The sequence below is a fragment of the Vipera ursinii genome, assembly GCF_947247035.1.
Source record: "Vipera ursinii genome assembly, chromosome: W".
NCBI lineage: Eukaryota > Metazoa > Chordata > Lepidosauria > Squamata > Viperidae > Vipera > Vipera ursinii.
The window spans coordinates 16,776,045-16,797,394 of NC_139522.1; the positions used below are offsets into that span (position 1 = coordinate 16,776,045).

Below are 21,350 nucleotides of genomic sequence, written 5' to 3' on the forward strand. Positions count from 1 at the left end.
GTCTTACTCAAAACTAGCCAGCGAGGGACCCTTAAGGAAAAGCGAGTGGGGTGGCGGACGTAATCCTGAGATTGAATGTCTGACTGACTTGGTTGGCTGTGGCAAGGGTCACGTAGCGTTGCAGCGTGAGCGGCGGGGAGGGCGAGCGAACGAAGGATAGGCAGAACCATGGTAGAGGTAGCTGCAAAAGGGGCAAGACCTGCCCTTTAAAACAGGCGGGTGCTCTAACCAGGGGAGGGTAGGCAGGAAGGAGGGCCCTGGCCGCCCTCTCCATTCCCCCTCCCCTAAGCATGGATCAACGTCGCGGCGGCGGTGGCGCTGATGGAGCTGTAAAGGCGACGACAGGCGGATGATCCCGGCCTGGGTGAGTTCGTACAAGGCAAGAGGCCCAGTAGTTGGCAGAAGGGGTAGATCAAGTTTTACTTGATGGGCCCCCGAACCTCATTTGTTTGTTACCTCCCACTTTTCCAGGAAGTTCAGTGGTACAGTTTTCCAGCACAATAAAAGTATGTTTCGTCAAATGTACAAAGTAACTGGTATCGATAGGCTTTGGATAAAGTTAGCAAGATTTAGCCCAGAGGACATGGGTTTCAGGTAGGCATGGTCATCTTGAAACTCTTACATTTGGAGCAACATTTCTTGCAGCGATCCTTAACTGTGCAGAAGTAGAGATTATAATTCTAATAGAGATGATTATGAGTGTTGAAGACTTGAAGGTTATTTGAAACACAAAATTTGGAAAAGTTGAGATAAAAGTTGGGTTGAGATAAATGTACAAAAAGTATTTACTTTGACATGTTAAAAATGGTTGGACTGCATCACCTGAAATGTTTGGCATTGAAATATCTCAGGATTAGGAAGCTGCATTATGTGTACTTTGCATCCTTACATTAACAATTTGTTTTCTGAATTCTACCTGGAAGCATAGATGTTCTTGGTCGTTATAAACAAGAAATATTATATTTTTCTGACATGCATGGTTTTTTTTTCCTGAGCTATGGAGACTGCATTATATGTCTACTAAAAATAATTCCTATTAAATATGTACTTAACGATTTGCTGTTGTTCAAATAGTGTAAACAAAAGAAATCCTAAGTTATTTTCCTTTCCTTTCTTCAATTCTGAAGTATACTGAAGGTGCCCAAATAATGTCAATAAATAATATTTCAACCTGTGCATGGTTATAAAATACTTGACAACATGTGGTTTTCATAAAATATGGCTGTGTATTAGGCTTTTGATGATGCATTCATATGAAATTCGAGTTCAGACAAGAATGCTTCAAGTGCTAATCCTTGTATGTTGGAAAACAGTATATTTATTTTGATGATAGATGTTCAGAATGATATTATGAGAGAAATTCAGAAATTTTAATTGTTCTTGATGTTCTGCCTGACAGTATGGTGTAACTTCTTTCAAGTGAGTTGATCTTTGGGGTTTCATTGCTTGTTGAATAGGAAGAGATGGAGATTGGTGTGGGATTTCCCAGAGCAAGAACAAAATGGAGACAGATGCATCTGTTGAAATGTGTGGAGTGAGGAAGATTCTATACTTACAAGACTCTAAGTCTGCTATAGATTACAGGCAACAGATGTTAAAGGTGGCTGGCAATAAAGAATAAACAAGAATAAAGAATAAACAAGATAGTGGCTGGTATTATAGAGGTGCTTAACAACCTGGAAATCAACTCATCAAGAGTTATTCTGTTTTCTCTATTATCTTTATGTGTGATACAGTGAGGGGGGAAAATATTTGATCCCCTGCTGATTTTGTACATTTGCCCACTGACAAAGAAATGATCAGTCTATAATTTTAATGGTAGATTTATTTTAACAGTGACAGAATAACAAAAAAAATCCAGAAAAACGCATTTCAAAAAACATGACTTAGTATTTGGAGGCAAAACCCTTGTTGGCAATCAGAGAGGTCAGACGTTTCTTGTAGTTGGCCACCAGGTTTGCACACATCTCAGGAGGGATTTTGTCCCACTCCTCTTTGCAGATCCTCTCCAAGTCATTAAGGTTTTGAGGCTGACGTTTGGCAGCTCGAACCTTCAGCTCCCTCCACAGATTTTCTATGGGATTAAGGTCTGGAGACTGGCTAGGCCATTACAGGACCTTAATGTGCTTCTTCTTGAGCCACTCCTTTGTTGCCTTGGCCATGTGTTTTGGGTGATTGCCATGCTGGAATACCCATCCAGGACCCATTTTCAATGCTCTGGCTGAGGAAGGAGGTTCTCGTCCAAGATTTGATGGTACATGGCCCCATCCATCGTCCCTTTGATGCGGTGAAGTTGTCCTGTCCCCTTAGCAGAAAAACACCCCCAAAGCATAATGTTTCCACCTCCATGTTTGATGGTGGGTATGGTGTTCTTGGGGTCACAGGCAGCATTCCTCCTCCTCCAAACACGGTGAGTTGAGTTGATGCCAAAGAGCTCGATTTTGGTCTCATCTGACCACAACAGTTTCACCCAGTTCTCCTCTGAATCATTCAGATGTTCATTGGCAAACTTCAGATGGGCCTGTACATGTGCTTTTTGAGCAGGGGGACCTTGCGGGGGCTGCAGGATTTCAGTCCTTCACGGCATAGTGTGTTACCAATTATTTTCTTGGTGACTATGGTCCCAGCTGCCTTGAAATCATTGACAAGATCCTCCTGTGTAGTTCTGGGCCGATTCCTCACTGTTCTCATGTTCACTGAAACTCAGCGAGGTGAGATCTTGCATGGAGCCCCAGACCAAGGGAGATTGACAGTTATTATGTGGTTCTTCCATTTGCAAATAATCACACCAACTGTTGTCACCTTCTTACCAAGCTGCTTGTCGATAGTCTTGTAGCCGATTCCAGCCTTGTGTAGGTCTACAATCTTGTCCCTGACATCCTTGGACAGCTCTTTGGTCTTGGCCATGGTGGTGAGTTTGGAATGTGATTGATTGCTTCTGTAAATCGGTGTCTTTTATAGGTAACAAGCTGAGATTAGGAGCACTCCCTTTAAGAGAGTGCTCCTAATCTCAGCTCATTACCCATATAAAAGACACCTGGGAGCCAGAACTCTTGCTGATTGATAGAGGATCAAATACTTATTTCATTAAAATGCAAATCAATTTATCACTTTTTTGAAATGCATTTTTCTGGAATTTTTTTTTGTTATTCTGTCTCTCACTGTTAAAATAAACCTACTATTACAATTATTGACTTTCTTTCTTTGGTCCCATTGTAACTTTGAACGGTCCCTAAGTGAACTGTTGTAAGTTGAGGACTACCTGTACTAGTTCAGATTTTGTTTCAGTGTACAACAACTTTATGGAACAAGGTAGTTTACAGATGCATAATTTACCTCATTTAGAAAAATGTTTCCACTTTATGTTGAGGTATGTATATATTTCTTCTAGATGCAGCTCAAGGTGCTGGTTGTCATCTTTAAAACTCTTCAGGTCCTTGGACCAGGGTATATTTGGGATCGCCTAGTTTTGATTACATCTGCCCACCCAATGACCCCTCCCCCCCCAGAATAATGTTCATACACTGCTGATTCTACAGAGCAGACATGTCAAACACAAGGCCCGGGGGCCGGATCCAGCCCGCAAAGTGGTTTCATGTGGCCCACGACGCCATCCTGGAAACAGTGAGGGAACGGCCCCCACTGCCTTGGCCCTGGCCCAGAGACCCTCCTTCTGCCAGAGACCCTCATATCTGTCCCACTCCTGCCCAGGCCCCCATAGGCACCCTTGATGCGAATGATGTAGAGCTGGCCATGCCCACCCAGTAGGCCATACGCACTCTAGCCACACCCACCCAGTAGGCCACGCCTACCCTGGCCATACCCACCCGGCCCCCTGAGGGCAACCGCAATGCTGATGCGGCCCTCAATGAAATTGAATTTGACACCCCTGCTACAGAGGCTGTTAAAAACTTGCTATTCCATTAGGCCTTTTGGGATGGATATGTTATGAGTTTGGGTTTTTTGAAGTAGGGTTGTATTTGTTGTTGATGAATGATATAGTTACTTGGTCAATAAATAATGGATGATTTTGTGGTTTCTTTTTTCTCTATTTTTCTCTATTGTTTTAATCTGATTTGCAAAGGAAGTAATGTAAGCCAGGGCTTTTCAACCTTTTCATCCATTGTACCACATTTAGGATATGGCAACATCCGAGTACCACCAGTCGTCTAGCAAGGTGTCAAAAACTTAATGACCAAAAAAAAGGAAAAAAGTGATGAAGTACAGGTAGTCATTGACTTACAACAGTTCGCTTAGTGACTTTTCGAAGTTACAATGGCACTGAAAAAAGTCCCCTCCAAGCCACAGCCGAGCAAGACACCTGCCTGCCCGCCCGGCGGCGCTCTTCTCCTGTCCGAGGTTTTCATTGTTGTGAACATTTCTGTTGAGGATTGGCAGCGGGGGTGGGGTGGAGGTGTTTGGTTTTTATTCCCCCCATCTGCTGGGTGGTTGCAGCAGGTTTTGGTCACTTCACATGACCCTGGGACACTGTGACTGTCATAAATATGAATCAGTTGCCAAGCATCTGAATGTAAATCACAAGACCCTGGAGATGCTGCAACATTCCAGCTGATTGGCGCTTCTTCTGGGCTCAGCTGGAGCCTGGCGCTGATCGTGGCGCTTCCGCTGAGCCCTGACAGCCCTGCAGCTCCAGCCATCTCTCTCTCAGGCTTGTCTGGTGCTGCCATTCCCCTCCCCTGCTACCACTTTTCTAGGATGGTTGCGTACCACCTGCCAGGTGCCAATGTACCACAGGTGGTACCTGTACCACTGGTTGAAAAGCTCTGATGTAAGCCACACAGAGTCAATAGCAATTGGAACAGCATATCAGCCTAACAAATAAAATAATAAATGGATAGGTGGTAAAAAATAAGTAAAAATATATTCAGGTCAGTGTGTGTATGAGTAACACCACTTTCAACAGAAAGAGAACACTTTTAACAAGAGAAAGATGTTTATCTAAGTTGCACTTGTATTCTGTAATATTAATGGGTGGCACTAGTGGTACAAATGAAATTGCTATTCTGATGGTATATGTCTTATATGTAGGCATTAGGGTAGTTGCATCATGATTTAAATTGAAAACAAGGATAGTTTTTAGTACCAGCAGGTTTAACAATAATTTCAAAATATGGATGTTAGCCAGATGCACTGCAACTTTGAGATACTACAATCAGTGGGAAGTGTGTATCACTGGTATTTAACACCAGACAAGCTATCTAGAATGTATAAAGGTATTTCAAATGAAGGCTGGAAATGTAAATGCAAAGAAGGGACTTTTTGTCATTTATGGTGGACATGTGATAAAGCAAAGAAATATTGGAGAAGGATTCACATTTTGATACAGAAAATCCTTAAAGTAAAAATAAACATGAAACCAGAAACTTTACTTTTTTGGTTTAATGGAAAAAGATTTGGAAAAAAAATTCGGAACTTTGTTCCTGTATATGTTGGCAGCAAAAAGACTACTGTATGCACAAAACTGGAAGGACATTTTGAGATGGCTAAATTGACTGTTTTGATTAAAGAAAAGAATACAAGTACCTTCGTTTCTACATGGAGACTGTTTCTGGACTTTGTGGTTGAGGTGGAAAAAAAATGAAACTTTTGATTTTGGGTTTCACTGATTAGATTGATTTGTTGTTACAGAAACGGCTAATTTTTACTATTGTGAAAAAGTAAAAAGTTGAGGCTCAACGTTAATGCTTTTTTAGTCTACTGCAACAGGGGAAGTTGGAAGTCAATCTCTTTTTTTTCTTTTTCCTTCCTTTCCCTCCCTTTCTTCTCCCTTTTCCCCACCTATTGTGTCCTACTATTTGTTTTGTATTTTGTATTTTACTTTACAACTTAACAAAATGTTTAAAAAAATGAACAGGTGAAAATATTGTGGGATTTCTGAATAGAAACTGGTAAACTCTTGGTTCATAACACATCAGATTTAACTGTGGTTGAAAAGAAAGTATGGATAATTGATGTGGCAATAACAGGCAATAGTAGAATGAAGGACAAAGAATTGGAGAAGATCACAAAGTATCAAGAGCTGAAAATCTAAATTGAAAGATTATGACATATAAACCAGTCATGGTGGTCCCAGTGGGTATCAGCACATTGGGTGCCATGCCAAAAAATATTGGATAGTGCATTGACAGAATTTCCATCGGTCAATTGCAAAAGGCTGACTGCTTAGGTATCAGCGAACTAAAATGGACAGGAATGGGTGAATTTAATTCAGATGACCATAAGGTATACTACTGCTGGCAAGAATCCCTCAGAAGAAATGGAGTAGCCTTCATAGTCAATAAAAAAGTAGGAAAAGTAATACTGGGATACAATCCTCAGAATGACAGAATGATCTCAGTTCGAATCCAAGGCAAACCATTCAATATCACAGTAGTCCAAGTCTATGCCCCAACCACCAGTGCTGAAGAGGATGAAATTGACCGTTTCTATGAAGCCCTACAGCACCTTATAGAATTAACACCAAAAAATGATGTCCTTATCATCATGGGGGATTGGAATGCTAAAGTAGGAAGCCAAAAGATAACCGGAATAACAGGCAAGTTTGGCCTTGGAATACAAAATGAAGCAGGGCACAGGCTGATAGAATTTTGTCAAGAGAATATGATGGTCATAGCAAACACTCTTTTCCAACAACCCAAGAGACGGCTCTACACATGGACATCACCAGACGGTCAACACAGAAATCAGATTGACTATATGCTCTGCAGCTAAAGATGGAGAAGCTCTATACAGTCAGTAAAAACAAGACCAGGAGCTGACTGTGGCTCAGACCATGAACTTCTTGTTGCAAAGTTTAGGCTTAAATTAAAGAAAGTAGGGAAAAGCGCTAGGCCAGTCAGGTATGAATTAAATCATATCCCTGTTGAATATACAGTAGAGGTGACAAATAGATTTAAGGAATTAGATCTGATAGACAGAGTGCCTGAAGAACTATGGACAGAGGTTCGCAACATTGTACAACAGGTAGCAACCAAAACCATCCCAAAGAAAAAGAAATGCAAGAAAGCAAAATGGCTGTCTGAGGAAGCTTTGCAAATAGCTGAGGAAAGGAGGGAAGCGAAAGGCAAGGGAGAAAAAGAAAGATACGCCCAATTAAATGCAGAATTCCAAAAAATAGCTAGAAGAGATAAGAATGCTTTCTTAAATGAACAATGCAAAGAAATAGAAGAAAACAATAGAATAGGGAGGACCAGAGATCTCTTCAAGAAAACTGGAGAGATGAAGGGAACGTTCAATGCAAAAATGGGCATGATAAAGGACCAAAATGGCAGGGACCTAACAGAGGCAGAAGAGATTAAGAAGAGGTGGCAAAATTACACAGAAGAACTATACAAGAATGAGCTTAACGTCCCTGATAATCACAATGAGGTGGTCACTGACCTCGAGCCAGACATCCTAGAATGTGAAGTGAAGTGGGCCTTAGAAAAGCTGAGCAACAACAAAGCTAGTGGAGGTGACAGTATTCCAGCTGAGCTATTCAAAATCTTAAAAGACGATGCAGTAAAAGTGCTACACTCAATTTGCCAGCAAATTTGGAAAACTCAACAGTGGCCACAGGATTGGAAAAGATCAGTTTACATTCCAATTCCAAAGAAAGGCAGTGCCAAAGAATGTTCAAACTATCGCACCATTGCACTCATTTCTCATGCTAGTAAAGTTATGCTTAAAATTCTACAAGCTAGACTCCAGCAGTATGTGGATCGAGAACTACCAGAAGTACAGGCAGGATTTCGAAGAGGCAGAGGAACTAGAGATTAAATTGCCAACGTACGCTGGATCATGGAGAAAGCTAGAGAGTTCCAGAAAAACATCTACTTCTGCTTCATTGACTATGCTAAAGCCTTTGATTGTGTGGATCATAACAAACTGTGGCAAGTTCTTAAAGAGATGGGTGTACCAGACCATCTTATTTGTCTCTTGAGAAGCCTATATGCGGGTCAAGAAGCAACAGTGAGAACTGGACACGGAAGCACTGATTGGTTCAAAATTGGGAAAAGAGTCCGGCAAGGCTGTATACTGTCGCCCTACCTATTTAACATATATGCAGAGCACATCATGAGAAAGGCAGGGCTAGATGAATCAAAACTTGGAATTAAGATTGCCGGAAGAAATATCAACAACCTAAGACATGCAGATGATACCACTCTCTTGGCAGAAAGTGAAGAAGAACTAAAGTGCCTCTTGTTGCGGGTGAAGAAGGAGAGTGCGAAAGTTGGGTTGAAACTTAAAATTAAGAAAACCAAGATCATGGCATCTGGCCCTCTCAATTCCTGGCAAATAGATGGGAAAGAAATGGAGGTAGTGACATTTTTTATTTTCCTGGGCTCCAAGATCACTGCAGATGGGGACTGTAGCCAAGAAATTAAGACGCTTGCTCCTCGGGAGGAAAGCCATGGCAAATCTAGACAGCACACTAAAAAGCAGAGACATCACCCTGCCAACAGGGTGATGGTCACAAACTTACGTTTCTGAATGGGAAATCCGCGTGAAGGCACCTCCCTGCTAAGTTTGATTCATAAGGTAGTGTGGGAGGCTCAGAGAAGTCTTAAAGCGCCAGAAAACCCATTCCAGAGGTCAAAACCTCCCCCAACCTTTGCTCTGCAGCTGTTGTCTGATCCGAGAAGCCAAGTTTGTTTCTCTCGCGCCGAGCGGTTGCAAAATCCTGGTCCTCGAATGAAAGGCAGCCCAGCTCGTTCGCACCCCCAAACAGTTTGCCTTCCCAACACAAACATTCAAAGGGGTGTCTGCTTACACTGTGGGCCCCTGCCCTGCAACTAATTACTTGGGAAATTTTCTCCAAAGAGCAAATCCCAAAGAGTCTTCTTTGGTAGCCGGTAGAAGAGGCCGAACTGGTTTTGCAAATTCTAGCTACAGCTTTTCCATCACATGCCACATCCACACAGCCCAAGAGAGAGTCGCTCCTAAGGGGCAAATGACTTCGGAGGGGGGTGGGAAAAAACAACCGGAAAGGAGCAGCCGCCTTTCGCGAAGCAAGCTTGCTGCGGCACATTTGCTTCTCCCTCCTGCCTTCCACCAAGTTGGAGCTTTTTCTTTCTTTTTTTCCCTTTGGAGGCGCAGATTTTCCCCTCCCAGTAAGGCGCGCATGTAGCAGATAAATCCAACCACTTCCTTGACTCTAACCTTCCTTTTCACCACGTGGTCTTTGGCCTGCAACCTTGCTCTGCGCAGAAGACGGAGCCCCATCGGAGGCTTCCTGGCCGAGGCTGTGGAGGGGTGCCCAGCAGGGCAGGACAGTTGCCCGTGTCCAGAACCCCCAGACGGCCATGGGTGGCGGCAAGGAGACGGCCTGGCTTCCCCTCGTCGCTGCTGGCTGTCCGGGCTCTGCGGTCCAGCGCCCCCTCCCCCCACAGCTCCTAAGGCCGGGGTCGCGGCTGGAGATCCGTGCCTCTTCTCGGCCTCAGCCCTGGTGGTGCGCTCGCCTCCCGCCGAAGCGCTGCCCGCCTTGCCTAGAGTCACCCCAGCCGGAGGCAAAGATCCGCACGATGAAACTGGCTATTAACTGGGACACACAAGGCGCTACCCTGACTTTATGAGCTGTGGGGGGAGGGGAGGTGCTGGGCCGCAGAGCCCGGACAGCCAGCAGTGACAAGGGGAAGCCAGGCCGTCTCCTTGCCGCCACCCGGTGGCTGTCTGGGTGGTGGCCTTCGGGCAAGGCGGGCCGCGTTTCAGTGGGAGGTGAGCGCGCCGCCAGGGCTGAGGCTGAGAGGAGGTAAAGATCCGTGCCACACCAAAACCATCCGTTTCCCCCCCACACAGATCCCCTTTCTCCCGCCGCCGTTCCCCCCACCTGCCGCACAGATCCCCAAAGAATTGGATAGGTTCGCCACCATGGACCTATACAATCAACTGTGTTTCCCAATAAAATAGTTTGGCGGGCTTTCTGACATTGGGCTCAACCCCTCCAGTCAAGGGAACGGAAGCGACCTTGGTTCCCACGGGACAGAGAATTGTTTAGGCTAGCATAAAATGTCTCATTCTTCCTCCCCTCAATCTTGTGGCAACCGAAAATGAGTAAGCTGACTTCAGTCAGGTTCATTGCAGGTTTGGCAGTAGTCACAACCCATGGCCATAGAGAAGGCAATGAGACACATTTGAATTGCAAAGCTGTACTAACTAGGGTCACAATACCATCTTTAGGTCTCCCACTCGCCTTGCTCGAGGCAGCTGGCCTGTCAGGAGATATGGTTTTAACAAGAAGCAGCTGGGAGGTTATGTTCGGCTGGGAGGTCGTCAGCGGTCATTATGGCCTCCTCCAAGGGATGACTTGATTCATTTAAGTCCTGCATCAGCTCCTGAGGGTCTTGTTGAGAGTGGATAACAATGACACCATTTAACAACGCTTCCTTGTGGAGGGCTTCTCCAGAGGTGTTGGGCAAAGAAATGTTAAATCATGCTACATTTGGCTCTGTGTCATTGAAATTGGTGAAGATTTATTTATTTAATTCAATTTATATACCGCCCTTTTCCCGAAGGACTCAGGGCGGTTTACAGGGCAAAATTAAAACAATACAATATAAAAATTAAAATTAAATTAAATAGCCCCAAAATTTAAAATTAGAATTTAAAAACCTTAAAACCCCTCAGTTCAGGCCAGCTCGATTCCCCCCGTCAGTCTCTGCCCAGTCAGAATCCAAACCAGCCCGAATCTGAGCGATTTTGTCCGTCAGATGATGGCTAAACTCCTCGGCCTGCCCCTGCAAGGGGTCCTCCCTCACCTCCTGATTAAGGAGGGAGCGAGTCACCCTAAACAGGGCAGCCAGGCAATTATCTGCGGACGCGATGAGGGCAGCGAAGTAGTTAGACTTCGCCGTCATCATCGCCGCGAGATAAGACCTCGTAGAGGTTCTTAACCGCAATCGGTCAGATTCAGACCGGCTGGATCTCCAACAGCTCTCTAGACCCCGTCTCCTATGCTTCATCTCCCGGAGCTCCACGGAAAACCATGGAGCCCACCGGGATCTGCGCCGGGTCAGGGGTCGCAAGGGTACAACACAGTCGAGCCCCTCGGTGGCAGCCCATTCTCAGGCATCCACCAAGGCGTCGGCCAAGCTGTGAGTGAGGGAGATAGGTATAGACCCAAGCGCTGTCTGGAACCATTCCGGATCCATTAGGCGCCTGGGGCGGAACCACCTGGTCGGTTCCACAGCCCAGCGGCAAGGGGTGGCATAGCGGAAGACCAACCGCAGGAGATAATGATCGGACCATGACAGGGGCACAATAGTTGGTGAGCCCCCTCCCAGATCATCGAACCACTGTCCAGATAAAAAAACTAGGTCGAGAGTGTGACCCCCTCCATGAGTCAGACCCTGAATTACTTGGGTCAGGTCCATGGCTGTCATGGAGGCCATGAACTCCCGAGCTAATTCTGACGACCCTCCCAGGGAAGGCAGGTTAAAGTCGCCCAGAACTATAAGTCTGGGAAACTAAACTGCCAACCCTGAGAGGGCGTCGAGAAGCTCAGGCAGGGCCGTTGCCACACAGCTGGGCGCCAGGTATGTTAGCAACAAGCCCAACTGAACCCCAGGGCCACACCTCAGAAGAAGTGACTCACTCCCGACTATCTGTACGACAGTGGCCTCCCGCAGACATAAGGTCTCCCATATAACCACCACCACCCCACCGCCCCTGCCCTGAGCCCGTGGCTGGTGAAGCACACGGAAACCTGGAGGGCAAAGCTCAGTCAGAGGGACACCTCCCTCTGAGCCCAACCAGGTTTCCGTAATGCATGCCAGGTCCGCGCGTTCCTCCTCGATCAGATCGCGGATGAGGGGAGCCTTGTTCACAACGGGTCTGGCATTAAAGTACACCAGCCTGAGCTCAGGGGCCTGATCCCCCTCAACCCCGGATAAACGGGTACTAGACGGAGGGTCGGAGCACGCCACCGCTTGAAGACAGCGGGGGCGTGATCCCAGGTGTTGATGTGGCCCTCCGTGTAACCGCCTGCTGCCATTCCCAATCATCTTGGGGATTTGAGACCCCACCCCACTGCTGGGAAAACCAGGGGCCCCCAACCCCATCTCGCCGGGAACTGTCTCAGGCCCAGACTTACAACCGGTTGGTGGGGCACCCCCCAATTCCCACCCAACCCTACCATTCCCCTCCTTCCTTAACCCCTTAAAACAACCGGCTAAAATACATACCAGGGGCCTCTTAATATATTTCCACCAGAGGCCCCTATCTATGCCCAACCACCTCTCGGGGTCCCAGCAATTGGGCCTGTCCTTAAGGGAGATGATGGAAAGGGCGGCAGGTCGCACACAGCAGGGGGGGGTCCTCCTGAGGGTGTACAGGTCCGCACTGGAGTAGCGCAAACGAGCCATATAATAATGTCCACGTAGGATGCTGAAAAAGCCTTTGATCAATTGGATTGGCAATTCTTGATGAAAGTATTAGATAAAATGAATTTTGGGGATAAATTTTTACATCCAATTAGGGCATTATATCAAAAGCAAACAGCCCGTATAATAGTAAATAATAGTTTGACCGAAGTACGGTATGTAATATTGAAAAGGGCACAAGGCAGGGGTGTCCTTTATCACCTTTATTATTTGTTTTAACATTGGAGATATTATTGCTTAAAATACGGAATTTGGAAAAGATCAAGGGAATTCAAATAAGAGATCAGGATTATAGATTGAGGGCGTTTGCAGACGATCTGGTTGTTACGGTGACCCAGCCAGAAAATTCTGTTGCAGAATTGATAGAGATAATAATGCAATATGGGAAAGTTTCTGGATTTAAGGTTAATATAAAAAAAACTAAAATGCTGTCTAAAAATATGACAGTACCACAAAAGGCTGTTTTAGAAGGGTTAATTGGATTTGAGATTGTTAAAAGGGTTAAATACTTGGGGGTATATTTGTCACCCTCAAATGCAAAGTTATATAAAAATAACTATGAAAAGCTGTGGGGAAAAGTTCAAAAAGAATTGGATAGCTGGAAAAAAATACAATTGTCTTTATTGGGAAGAATTGCAGCAGTGAAAATGAATGTCTTGCCGAAATTTCTATTTTTATTTCAAATGATACCTATTCTTAAAAAGGATTCAAACTTGGAGGAATGGCAAAAGGGTATTAATAAATTTGTTTGGGCAGGGAAAAGGCCACGAGTCAAATTTAAGATTATGCAGGATACGCGTGAAAGAGGTGGTCTCAAAATGCCCAACCTTAAATTATATTATGAAGCTGCTGCTTTGTCAGCGATAAGTGATTGGATTAATTTAACACAAGGAAGATTATTAAATCTTGAGGGTCATGATTTGTTATTTGGTTGGCATGCTTATTTATTGTATGATAAGAAGGTAGATAATGTGTTTAAGGTGCATATTATAAGACAGGCTTTGTTGCGAGTTTCGAAAAAGTATAGATATAAGTTAAACTATAAGACACCTTTATGGGCAATACCGAAACACGCAATAGAAAATATAAATGTTGGGTTTAAACATGATGTGACTACATATAAGGAAATTTTAAGTTTGGAGAGGAATGTATGGCGTTTGAAGCCGTATAACTTTTTACGAGGAGAAAAGATTGTTCAAACCTGGTTTCAATATGGGCAATTACAGGCCAGGTGGAAAGAAGATCAGAAAATTGGTTTTTCAATGACTGATGAAAATTTGGTAAAGCAAATTAGAAATCAGGGTCAAGCACATATTAAACGGATATATCTTGCATTGATAGAAATTGACTCAGAAACAGAGCTTGTTAAAGATTGCATGATAAAGTGGGCTCAGAATATTCAAGAAGTTATTACAATGGACACTTGGGAAAAGATCTGGGTGAGAAATGTAAAATTTACGCAAGCCCAAAATTTAAGAGAGAATTTTTATAAAATGTTTTATAGGTGGCATTTAGATCCCAAAAAGTTAGCAAGTATGTATCCGAACTACCAGCCTAAATGTTGGAGGTGTGGTGGTGAAGATGCAACGTATTTTCATATATGGTGGACCTGTAAAAAGGTTAAAGTATTTTGGATTAAAATCTGGTGGAATATGCAGAAGATATTTAAGGAAAGGATAAAGTTTTGTCCGCAATTGTTTTTACTGGGCATTATTACTGATACTACTGTTGTGGACACTACGTTGATGTTGAACTTAATTACGGCAGCAAGACTTTTAGTAGGGCAATACTGGAAGAAGGAAGAACTGCCGACTATAGAAGAATGGACTTTAAAAGTTTCTAACCTGGCGGAAATGGGAAAGATCTCGGCGTATTTGAAAGACCATTCGCAACAACGATATATTGTGGAGTGGAAAAAATGGATTGATTGCATTCAGAATAAATATGGGACTAAAAAGTTTCATTTAGCATTTGAATAAGTATTCAGGTGATATTTATATTGCTTGTAGTCATTTTATAAGAGCTAAAGTGCGATAGACCTAATAGTTCATTGTTGTTAGCATATGGTAGTTTATGATTGTTTTATACTTTTATACCTTGTATTTAGCTCTGGGAAGTCGGGGAGGGTGGAAGGGGAGGGGGGAGGGCTGGGTTGGGTTGGGAAGGGGGGGTGGGGGTGGGGAGGGGTTGTTTTGTTAAAGATAAAATGTATTGAAAAACTTTTCAATAAAAAAATAATAATGTCCACGTAGGGCAGCTGTGGGCAGATAGATGGTCAAGATGGTATTAAAAGATGATATTAAGATGATGTTAAGTCCGGGAAATGTCTCAAGTCCACCAATCCGGCTCAGCTCTCACCCGAGCCGGTAACCAGGCGAAAAAACCACAACAGCCCTCTCACTACAGCTGAGGCATCCAACCTGGGGTAGACAGAGTATGAACCACTGGGATAAACCTATCCCAACTGATCTCTCACATCAGTGGGGTGGTTGATGGCCAATCCAAAAACTGCCCTCTCACCACGGTCACTTCCCGGGTTCTTCCGGACTATTAATGGGTTAGTCACAGGAGCAGGGGCATATGACCATGCCCAAATAACCAGCCAAGCTGACCCAGGTGGGTCGCAAGATGGTATCGTTGGCGCAGATGTTCCAGGGGCATGTAAGATAAGCATCGGTTGGCAGCCAGCGGGTCCGCCCACCGCCACAGTCCAAGCTGCAAGCCTCCAGGCCATCCCAAGTTCGAGCTCCCTAAGGCCACAGCAGCGGTCGGCCATCGTCCACACTGCCCAGGCCGTGACACCAGCGCGCCGCAAACAAACAGCTCCAGAACCGTGGCTACGGCCGTTCTACAGGTCGCTATCATCCAGGATTGCCATCCCAAAGGGGGGGTCTCCGTGTCATAGAAGCGGCACCCACCGTCATGCGGCTGATCACCAAGCCGCCATAATCTCCCAGATGCTCCTGCTGTTGCGAGGGGGGGCAAAGCCACCCAAAGCCCCGGATCCAAGGTGCCACAGCTGCAGTTCCAAGGCCACTGCGTCCACGGCCGATCTCAAGGCCGCCATTGTCTCCTCGCTGCTTCTGCTGTTTGGGGGGGCCACCGTACTAAAAAGCGATGCCCACCAGCTGCTCCCTGCTCCAACCTCCAACCAAGGCGCTAAAATCGCGGCCGTGGCTGATCTTCAGGCCGCCATGGTCTCCCGGCCGCTACTGCTATTCTGGAGGGGGGGCCTCCGTGCCGCAAAAAGCGGCGCCCACCAGCTGTTCCAAGGCCACTGCGTCCGCGCCCGATCTCAAGGCCGCCATTGTCTCCTCGCTGCTTCTGCCGTTCAGGGGGGCCACCGTGCTAAAAGGCGGTGCCCACCAGCTGCTCCCTGCTCCAACCGAGGCGCTAAGGTCGTGGCCGCGGCCGATCTTCGGGCCGCCATGGTCTCCCGGCCGCTACCGCCATTCTCGAGGGGAGGGGGGCCTCCGCGCCACAAAAAGCGGCGCCCGCCAGCTGTTCCCTGCTCCAACTCTCCGTTAGGCTTCACGAGCCTCCGTTGGGCTTCCCGAACTGCCCAACTTGCTAAAGCCCATTGCGGAGCTCACAGAGCTCAGCCGAAGACCGCCGCCATCTTGGGCTAAAAAAAAAGACCACCTACCCATTTTTTATTTTTATTTTATTTTTTTTATTTTAATCCCATTTATATTCCGCCCTTCTCCGAAGACTCAGGGCGGCTTACAATCTAAGCACAAATCAAATGTGCTTAGCAATAGCCTTCATTCTATGTATATGCCTGCTTATTAGGGCTTTCGGGGGGGCCCCAAGCGGCATTATTACAAAGTCAGCTTATTGCCCCCAACAATCTGGGTCCTCATTTTACCTACCTCGGAAGGATGGAAGGCTGAGTCAACCTTGAGCCTGGTGGGATGCAAACCTGCAATAATTGCAGGCAGCTGGTGTTACTTAAGGAGGCATTAGCCCACTGCTCCACCAAGGCTCTTACCCATCCTGATTTGTTGCTGGAATCCCTATGGAATACCCTGATGAAAGTAATGACTTCTCCTCAACTGGAAGATCCTCTATTGGCCCAAGAGGATTCAGACTTCTATTTTTATATGGCCATTTTCAGGCAATCTGTTATTCGCTGAGGGGAAAGTGAACAGCTCAATGTTTCTCCCAGGCACCGTTTCCCCCAGGCTCAGTGAGAATGCTGCCGAAGGAATGCCTGCACCCTACACGCGTTCCTCTCTTGAACCCATTGTATTTTTGGTGGTTGGGCTTACATATTCCTTCAAATTGTAGTCACTCTGTCATGCCTCCGTCGGAGCCTGAATCTCTGGAGGAAAATGAGCTGGAACGGAACCCTATGGAGGGCAAGGGAGAGGTGTCTGTGGCTTCAGAGGAATGTGGGGAAGAGCAGGCCAAGGCAAGCCAGGGCCTTTCAGGATTGGGACAGGATGAACAGGAGAGAGAGAGTTCAGGCGATGAGCAAGGGCCACCAACTCCTGATCCTAGAGCACGGAGAGTGGAGAGAAGGAGGGAACAACGCAGGCAGGCTCAACTACTCAGGAGCACCTTGCCCCTCTGCACAAGGCACACCTGGAGACAGAGACTTGAGACGCTGTGGGGAGAGGCATTTGTCGGGAACAAACACTGATTCCTTGGAGTTTTGTGTGTTGTTGCTGATCTCTTATTCTGTGACTTCTGGTTGGAAACCTAGAAACTGACCATTGGTCTGACTGACAATGGTGCTTGGATGTTCAAAGACCTCGGACTGTATTTTGGCTTCTCTTCTGAAACTGCTCTGGCAAGTTTGTATTCACACAGACTCATTAGGTTTACAATGTATGTGTCATTCCTTGTTATCTCCGTGGCCTTCAGTAAATTCCTCTTCTAATCAGACTGTATGTTAAACTACTTGCAGCCAGAGGCGGCTGAAAGTGTGTGTGTGTGTGTGTCTTCCTTTGTTTGGAGGCTTTCCAGAAACGTGGGAGCATTTGGGAAAAATTTGGCGCAATTAAAGGGCAGTTTGAATTGCCAGCTGACTGCATTGCCTCTGTGCTGTGCCCTGGGTCATCACACACTCCTGGAAGTCAATGAGCTGCATTCTTTTTTTTTTAATCCCATTTATATCCCGCCCTTCTTCGAAGACTCAGGGCGGCTTACAATTTAAGCACAAACCAATGTGCTTAGCAATAGCCTTCATTCTATGTATATGCCTGCTTATTAGGGCTTTCAGCCCCCCCCCAGCGGCATTATTACAAAGTCAGCTTATTGCCCCCAACAATCTGGGTCCTCATTTTACCTACCTCAGAAGGATGGAAGGCTGAGTCAACCTTGAGCCTGGTGGGACTCGAACCTGCACTAATTGCAGGCAGCTGGTGTTACTTAAGGAGGCATTAGCCCACTGCTCCACCAAGGCATTCAACCTCGGCCTTCCACCTTCCTGGCTTTTGGAGTTCTGGCCATGTGGAGGAGGGGACGGGGGTCTTGAAGAGAAGCCGAGGGGTGCAGGGAAAGCACAAAGCAAAGTTTTCTCGAGCGCCCTGGTTTCCCACGGAATTTCTCCATGGTAGCCTCTCTATGTTCTGACTTTTCTTATTATTTTTGGGCTTTGTTTCAGCTCCCCAGGAGCAGGTACCTGGGTTGGTTACTTGTAATGGTGACTGGCTATCGTTTTGCTCTTCCCCAAGAAATGAGGAAAGGTCTAATAGTTGTTTTGCCAGCTCTGTTTGGAGGTCCCATTCTAGTGCTTCAAACTTGTTTGGGGGTGGGGGGGAATTTGTTTTACTTATAGTTCTGTTTCATGTGAAGTGCTTCTCAATTCTGGGCTGTTTTGCAGACTTCAAAGGAGGGAGATGTCCTGGGCTAACACCATGGTGTTTCTTTCTTTTCCCCATAACTATCAATTCCAGGCAAAATCTGTTATCTGTGTATTTGTCTTCACTATCGTCTCATCCAAACAAAGTTAATTAAATAAAAATAAGTCCAGTAAAAGTACTAAAAAACTAATTATGTAATAAAACTGAGCAGAGCTGTGTGAATGTGTGTTTCTGGGCTGACAGCTCAGGCTCCTCCCCTACCAGCTTTCAGAAGGCCATGAGAGTGGAAGCCATCCTTACCTCAGGGGATAGGTTGTTGCCCAGAAACAGCATAACCCCAAAGCCCATATGGTCCCACCTTGCGGGGCTTCCACAAAGACCTGGAGCAGGGTAGAGTGATCTGCTCTCTAATGGTAGTAGGTGTGGAATATATTTGGGTCAGCTATCCTCCCTAGTGCATATCATGTATTCTTCTACCGATTGTCCCAAAGGTGGTTTTCAAAACGCAACTGGACTTTCTTAGTTTTTTCTTGAAAACATTTCACTTCTCATCCAAGATGCTTCTTCAGTACTGAATGAATGGTGGGGAATGAAAGGATTTATATTCCTTGCAGTCATCTGGTTGTTAGCACTCTGAAGGCCGGTCATTAGCTGTCTAAGAGTTGTTAAGGCAATACGTTGTCTACAACACAGTTATTTCAGCAGTCCCAAAAAGGTTCCACACCCATTTGCACTCTGATTCAGGTGACCCTGAGGATACAGATAAACCCACAAGTGGCCTCAACAACTCTCAGAGACCTAACAACTGACCTTCAGAATGCTAACAAATTCAGTCAAGAAATTCCAGCTGGCAGGGTCTAGGAGAAGAGCCTTCTCTGCTATGTCCCTGGCCATTTGGAACATTTTGGCTCCTGAGGTGAGATTGGCCCCCACCCTCCTGACTTTCTGCAACAGTCTGAAGGCCTGGCTCTGCCAGTTGGCTTGGGGACCCAATGGGGGAGTATCATGCTGGAGGTGGTTGATGGACCACTAACAGCTCCCACCTCCCCCCCGTACATTCTGCTCCCTCCCCATCTTTTAGTTATCCTGTAATTTTATTGTGATTTTATACATAGATATATACATACAGTACACACATATATGGTTTTATTGTGATGTTGTAAATCTTCCCAGAGTCACCTTGCAGCAAGATGGGTGGCAAACAAGTTTAATAAACAAAATAAATAGTGATATGTACATTGTCAAAGAGAAGGGGGAAAACTTCTAATAAGTGCTCTAACAAAAAAGTGAGAGAAACACAACAAAAAATGCAGGTAGAGACTTCACAATATTTTGATTTGAATTCAGAAGTATTAAGCACCTGAATTTTTGAATAAGAAGTATGTAAAGCATATACAGTATTTGAAATACAATTATTGCTTATGCATCATACAAAAAGAAAATTAAAAATAAAAGGGAAAATAATTTGAAAGATGAATGGAAACATTTATGGGCACAGAAGGCTAGATGCTACAGTTTTGTACAGAGAAATACAGAAAAAGAACTATGAATTAACTACTATAATATCACAGTAGACAGAATTAGTTTTCTTTGCTGACAACATTCTTTTGTTTGCAAACCTCATACTACTATCGCAGGGTTGATGCAAAAGAAAATAGCAGAATGCTCTACAGGTGAAACTCAAAAAATTAGAATATCATGCAAAAGTTCATTTATTTCAGTAATGCAACTTAAAAGGGGAAACTAAATTACATGCAAAGCAAGATAGTTCAAGCCGTGATTTGTCATAATTGTGATGATTATGGCATACAGCTCGTGAAAACCCCAAATCCACAATCTCAGAAAATTAGAATATTGTGAAAAGGTGCAATATTCTAGGCTCAAAGTGTCCCACTCTAATCAGCTAATTAAGCCATAACACCTGCAAAGGGTTCCTGAGCCTTTAAATCAGACATGTCAAACACAAGGCCCGGGGGCCGGATGCGGCCCGCGAAGTGGTTTCATGTGGCCCGCGAAGCCATCCTGGAAAGAGTGAGGGAACGGCCCCCACTGCCTTGGCCCTGGCCCAGAGACCCTCCTTTTGCCAGAGACCCTCAGATCTGTCCCACGCCTTCCCGGGCCCCCATAGGCACCCTTGATGCGAATGATGTAGAGCTAGCCACGCCCACCCTGGCCATACCCACCTGGCCCCCTGAGGGCAACCGCAATGCTGATGTGGCCCTCAATGAAATTGAGTTTGACACCCCTGCTTTAAATGGTCTCTCAGTCTGGTTCAGTAGGAATCACAATCATGGGGAAGACTGCTGACCTGACAGTTGTGCAGAAAACCATCATTGACACCCTCCATAAGGAGGGAAGGCCTCAAAAGGTAATTGCAAAAGAAGTTGGATGTTCCCAAAGTGCTGTATCAAAGCACATTAATAGAAAGTTATGTGGAAGGGAAAAGTGTGGAAGAAAAAGGTGCACAAGCAGCAGGGATGACCGCAGCCTGGAGAGGATTGTCAGGAAAAGGCCATTCAAAAGTGTCGGGGACTTTCACAAGGAGTGGACTGAGGCTGGAGTCAGTGCATCAAGAGCCACCACACACAGACGGATCCTGGACATGGGCTTCAAATGTCGTATTCCTCTTGTCAAGCCACTCTTTTTTTTATTGAAAAGTTTTACAGTACATTTTTTAAAAAACAAAACCCCTCCCAACCCCCTCCCCTCTCCCCAAACCTCCCCAACTCTTCCCTCCCCTCCCCCTCCCCCCTCCCCGACTTCCCAGAGCTAAATACAGGGTATAAAAATACAAACAATCATAAACTACCATATGGAAACAACAGTAAAATATTAAATGCTATCGTACTTTAACTCTTATTAAAATAACTACAAGTAATTTTTATATCACATAAATCCAATACTTATTCAAATGCTAGGTGAAACTTTTTAGTCCCATATTTATTCTGGATGTAATCAATCCATCTTCTCCACTCCACAATATATTTCTGTTGCGACTGGTCTTTCAAGTACGCTGAAATCTTTGCCATTTCCGCCAAATTGGAAACTTTTACAGTCCATTCTTCTATAGTCGGCAGTTCTTCGTTCTTCCAATATTGCGCTACTAAAAGTCTCGCTGCCATAACTAAATTCAACATCAGCTTAGTGTCCACAACGGTAG

The 21,350-nt window shown here is 45.3% G+C and overlaps 1 protein-coding gene across 1 annotated transcript in view; it reads left to right on the forward strand.

The window, feature by feature from the left end:
• Positions 1 to 340: 340 nt before the first annotated feature.
• Positions 341 to 21,350, forward strand: part of LOC310648244 (zinc finger protein 652-like) — a gene marked incomplete at its 3' end in the record, with an annotated part of 99,739 nt that continues 78,729 nt past the window's right edge. The window contains exon 1 of the mRNA XM_083375990.1: positions 341 to 364. The remainder of the gene's footprint in view (positions 365 to 21,350) is intronic.